Genomic DNA, 6,000 nt, shown 5'->3' with positions numbered 1-6,000 from the left:
GGGGTCTGACTGCACTGATTTTTATTCCTAAAGCAAACTGCCACACCACATTTCCTTTCTGCTTGCTAGTGCAGTTCCATTGCCTGGAGTCAGCGATGGCGAGGCTGTACGGACCCTCGCGCCGGTCGCCCTGCAGGGTTTCCCTTGAGGGTCGGGGGGGTGGGTGTGTGCGTGTGGCGTGGGTGTGTGTGGGTGTGCGAGGAGGCCTCTGGCTCTGCGGATGTGCCTGGCTCAGGCTCACTCCTGTTTCTGTGCAGTGTTAGACAAATCGACCGGGTTACGCCATTGACATTTGCTTCCACAAGGTAGACGCAGACTGCCCCTTTGAGATCACAGGCATCCATCGTTTGCAGTTAGGTTGCAAATCTTTGTCTTTAACTCTAGTACTGGTTTTAGTTCATGGTTATGGACAACTGGTGCCACTTTTTTCAAATTGCGGTGTGTGACACAGGAATCCGCTGTTGAAGATGAACCTAGAATGTCTTTAAGCACTTAAAATGCTGTTCACACTTTATTGCTGAGCATCCTGGTCTAACACTCAGTACGTACTGTATATCACTTTAACCTGCTCGGAAAGCAACAACAACAAACAAACAAATCTCTTCAACACTGTAACTACATGCAACTATGTAAAGTTTTCTCACAGGCAAGATGCTGAAAGTTTTAATGTGGTTTCAAAGGGATGAATGTGAATTATTGAACTAGTATGTGACAGTCATTGTCCACAAAGGACTACTTAATAGGAGGCACTTTTTAAACTTTAATGCTTGAGAAAGAGTTAAAGGCATATGCGAGCTGACATAATAAAAAAAAAAATAAGAGAAAGTAAAAAGGAAAGAGGAAAAATCATTGTCCAGTGTTTTTGAAAAAGATGGACTTTAAAGAATCTTGCAATTTGCACATCTTGAGTTTATCATTTGTGTGGTATTCCTGCAGTTTTTACCTAATAATGTTGTGGGGTGGGGGGGTCTGAAAGAGCATAAACAAATGTAGCAATTACTCACTAACCTGCCTACGCTCTAGGCCATTTCATAGGGTTACGTTCCTTTCAGAGTTCATTTTCGGTCTTTCTACCTTATCAGCCACACAGAACCAGGTCCTACCGGGACACCTCTGAGAATTTTTCTTCAGACTTGCTGAGAGAGTTTTCCAGAAAAAAAAAAAAAAAACATTTCTATAAGTAAGCAAGGTGTTTGTTTGTTTTGAAAACAAACCTATTGTTATTTTATTTTTATTGTTATTATTATTATTTGTTATTTTAATTGCATTGTTTTCCATTGGAAAGGCAACATTTCAGGAGTTTGGTACAAACCAAGTAGGAGCAGGGGGGATTCACATGTTCAGTCTTTTCTTTCCCCAGGTAGGGCCGGATCCTCTGAGGTGCTGTGCACCCAACCTCCTGCACAAGCCTCGGGGAGGTGCCAGTGGAATTTCAGTGGGATTGCACTCGGGCCCTCTGTGAGCACGCATTCGTGTCGTCATTTTTGGTTGGCGAGTTCACATCCTTCAGGTAGTTTTGAAAAAGCTGTTCTCATAGGGAGAACAGGAAATCAAAATCTGTCATTAGAAACACAGTAACTTAAAGTGAACAAATTTATTTAAAGTCTTGTTTTCCCTCTCCCCTGAAATACAGTGCTTTTCTTTGAGAGAAGAAATGTTAACCCCAAACCCCATCTTTGACTCTTGTTACTTGTTACTTGAAATTTAGCTCACACCAGACGTAATTGTTTTTATACCATATTCTGGGGTGCACCAAAAAGTTGAAATATGTTTAAAATAGCTTGAAACTTTTTTTTGAATTTCCTTGAATTTTATTAACCTCTCGGCAGGCTACCAAATAGCTGAGTGGGTTTCTTCTCACAATCACACAGCTTAGTTAGTGCTTATTTGTTAATATTTCTGCTCAGAGAAGTTGCTTAATCTTCCATATACTCTGCTCAGGGCACTTGCAATTTATTGTTTCGTTTTGTTTCCTGAGGTTTTTTTAAGCTTTGATGGTAAAGGAATAGAAAGAATTACAGATTTTAGTTCACAGTCTTACCACTATTTCTGTACTTCATGTGTATTTAGAAAAGAAGAAATCTCAAGTAAAACCATTCGCATACACATTTGTGGTCAATAAGGAAGCAGGGGCTATTAAACTGACTGGATCTATTCAACTAACACTAAAAAAAAAAATAATAAAATACATTTGGAGCAATAGGAATGTATTAGTTCTGTGCTTGTATTTCAGACTGAGGAATTCTGAAATAACTGGTTCTTTCCAAACAATTGTCCCCTTCCATGCTTTAGCTTTTGTAGGATGTGCAATACTTTATGTGCCAACTTAGACTCACCTGTGCGGTGTTAGCTAGATCTCATACCCACTTCTGATTTCCCCTGGTTATGTCTCTTTTTAATTCTTTCTTTCTGCCTTTCTCCCTGAACCCCCCCTCCCCCCATCCTTGTCCTCCCCCCTCCAAAAACTCATACCATATTAAGGGTAGAAGATCTCTTGTCCTGGGAAACACGAACCCTTTTTGTATTTGTTGTTTAAAGAGATCCAGGAAGAAAAAAAAAGGCAAAAAAAAGAGATGTATTCATGTCTACATGGCATCCAGGCAGAGGGTGACACTCAGCCATACGGCCAAGTGCCACCTTCCGCCTGGACACATGCACACAGGAGCTGGCTCCCACTGGGGCCAAGTCCTTTGCAAGGCGGGGCTTTGCCTTTCCCTCTGGCACTGAGCATCCCTTGCGGTGCAGCCCCAGGCCCGGGAGTGCCATCGATCCCCAGGGCAGGTGCAAAACACCACTCAAAAGCACGGGGATGCTGAGGTGAAGCCGAAGGAGGAGGCTATGCCTCTGCTCTGCATGGTGGCCGCTTTGCAACAGTAACTAACAGCAGTTTTCTTTTTGTTTCTTTCCTTTTGTAGCAGGCCTCTTTAGTTTACAACGAAATGCATACAATCACCAAGAAATTAGTCAGGGCAAAGAAAAATAAAACAAGAACCTCTTTATAGAGATTTCTAAAAAAAAAAAAAAATCTATTTGTCTGTCTATCTATCTATCTATCTATCTATCTATCTATCTATCATCTATCTATCTATATATCTCTATATATAAAGTGACTGTTCCTTATAGCGTCTAACTTAGGCATTGTTTCAGTTTGTCTGGGCCACATCGTGGGGAATTTGAGTTTGATGTCACTTACCTCGAGTTGTCTGGTCGAGACCCGAATCGGAGTCGCTGTTGACCTATTTTACCATTTTGTACCTTGCCCTTAGGCTTGCTTTCCCTCAAAGATGCAGACCTCGGGAGGAGGGGAGGGACACACGTTCCTTTTTTCATTCCTTTAATTCCTTTGTCCCACTGTCGCTTTGTTCCCATTGTTCCCGTCATTTTCTCAGCATGGGGAAGTGACATCACTACTCTTGTTTCCCTTAAATCAAGGAACATTTAGAAACCTTTCACACCTTTTACTCAGGGATGGGGCTGGTGTATGTGTGGTACACTGATGTGACCAGAAGCAGCACTTTTACTGCTCCGGAGTAGGGATGTACAATGTTACAGACAAGTTTGGATTTCCTGCATCTCATGGTTTAAACTTTGTAGATCTCATTTAGATTGCAATACAAAAGCAGCAGGCTCAGCATGAACTGTAGCTGTTGGTTATCACGAAAATACACTCTCTGCAGAGATTTATATTACTTTAAAGTGTGTTGCCAGTAGTAAAAAGGAAATGGTGAATTTCTGTTAATTCTTGCAACTGCTTAAAAAAAAAAAAAAAAGCCTGTGTCAGGGAGAGCGAATTCTCAATCTTTTTAAACACTAATAGTGTTGTTTCAGAGTGGCTCTTGGTGCAATGCTCTGCGTGTCATGGGACCCAGTTCTGCAAACATTTATACATGTGCCCATGGGAGGTCTGGGCTGGCCAGCAAAGGCTGCTCAGGGGCTTGCTGTAAAGCTCATATATAAATCTTTGTGAAATTGAAGTGTGGTTCAATCAGGGCCGTACCTTAATTGGGCAGCTGGAAAAATGTCAGGGTTGACCAGGGCAGAAGCCTTGGGCAGGTGGAGGGGATTTGGCCCATTGAAGCACTTCTGCTGTCCCAGAAACTTGACAAATGGCAGAATGGGATATGCACTCGTAGTTTCCATTTCTTCCCTCCCCATCATCACAGGTAGCAGCAGAGTCCATGTGGCCTCTGGCCAGTGCTGATGTGAAAAGCAAGGGGAACATACCACCAGAGTGGAGGCAGTAATTTCCTTTTCTCTGGTTCTTCCAACCCTCCCACTCTCCCAAATCTTGTAATACATAGCAAAATGAGAATTTGTTGATGCAGATATGCCTATGTGCACACACACCCCCAGGCAGAAGTGTCTGTTTGCACACAAAGAAGTTATGTGTGCAATTTTTTAACGTGTATGCCTACATGTCCACTTGATTCCCTGTCCTGAGGACAGCCTTGCTTTGTGCCCATAGGGAAATTCCAAACGCATTGCACACCTCTACTCCAGAGTTCAATTTCTTTTACATAGACGACCTCGCTTCAGATGTGTTACCTTTACTGATAGGATCTTTTCTTGTAGCACTATACCTTGTGGGAATATTTTTTGATGTAAACCTAATTTGAGAAGCTTATTAAAAATAGAAACTTTTTTTGAAGCACTCACATTGAGGAGTACAGGTAATGTTTTAAAAAATTGCACAAAAGAAAAATGAATGTTGGAATGATTCATTCAGTGTTTGAAAAAGAGATGGCTCTGTTTGAACAGTGAGTTTCATACCTTGTTTGTAAAAAAAAGTTTTTAAATACAAAAGCAGAGAAAGGTTGAAAGTTACATGTTTTTTGTATATAGAAAATGTCATGTCTAGATGATCTGATTTGTATTGGCTCTGGCCAGGAAGAATTATTACTTAAAAGGCTCTTAAAGAACAACTGTGCTTAATTTTCTGTTCATATTACATGGGTCCCATTTCTGGGGAATGGAGTCACACTGTTTATTCCTGTGCTGAAAATACACCTTGGAGCAGCAATTCCTGAGTGCAGCTACCGGGCACTTTGAAGGGTGGCTACTGTGCAAAATGAGAGTCTCACTCTCCAGTTGTATTTTGGCTTTAAGTCTCTTCCGCCTGTGCTGAGGGAGCCCGTGGCAGCCCAGAGGTCAAGGCTGGTTTTGAGGGAGGCCTTGGCCGTGCCCTGGGCAGGCAAGGCCCGGCTGGCCCGACTGTGGGGACCCTGCTGGTGCTGGCAGCCCTCGGGTTGAGAGCTGCTGCCGGCTGAGCACAACCTGCATAGTTTCCACCTGAGGCCTTTTGGTCCCATTTTTTTCTCTCTCTGGGGATGCTGTTCCACATTTTTTCAGCACTTCCTGGTCCAGATGAAATCCAAAGAGTTCAACCCTGAGCTAGAAGTGCTTGTAACAAGGTATCCTTGCCCAGCACTAGCAGCAGAATGGTATCTGAGGCGGCCCAGCCTTCCAGCCCCTGTCACTGCCCGGCTCTCCCACCTCTGCTGCCAGAGCGCCAGGAGCAGCTGGTCACATGGTTCCAGTGACGGTCTTGAGCAATGGCAAGACTGATGTTTTTCAAAAGCCAAAAGGAGAGGATCCTGAAGCAGTTTCTGAAGAGAGGATCCTTTTCCTGTCCAAAGATTGAGCTGGGCAGCTGGCAGCTGGAGGCAGGGTGGAGAGGGCAAAGTTTCAAGCTGCTCCCATCCCCCTCCCCGGAGGTGACCCAAGCTTCAGCTCCTGCAGGCACAGGGGGTGGGAATGCTTGCCCTGTGCAAGTGACCCCTGGGTGCTCAGAAACCAGCCCCAGTTGTGTTTCGGTGAAGTGCATTCAGCCAACAGGTAGTATTTATACAATAACCATCTCTAAGAGTTCTGTAGGTTTTTTCTTGTTAGCTGAAAGGACGCAAGTCTTCCACTGAGGATTTTATGGAGGCTTCATCCAAGGTTGTTTCTTTTTTGTTAGTTTCTATTTTGAGCAGTTAAAGCTCCTGAGCCCTTTCCCTC

This window comes from Vidua chalybeata, chromosome 1, assembly GCF_026979565.1.
Source record: "Vidua chalybeata isolate OUT-0048 chromosome 1, bVidCha1 merged haplotype, whole genome shotgun sequence".
Classification (NCBI taxonomy): Eukaryota; Metazoa; Chordata; class Aves; order Passeriformes; family Viduidae; genus Vidua; species Vidua chalybeata.
Note: the sequence above shows the minus strand (reverse complement) of the source record.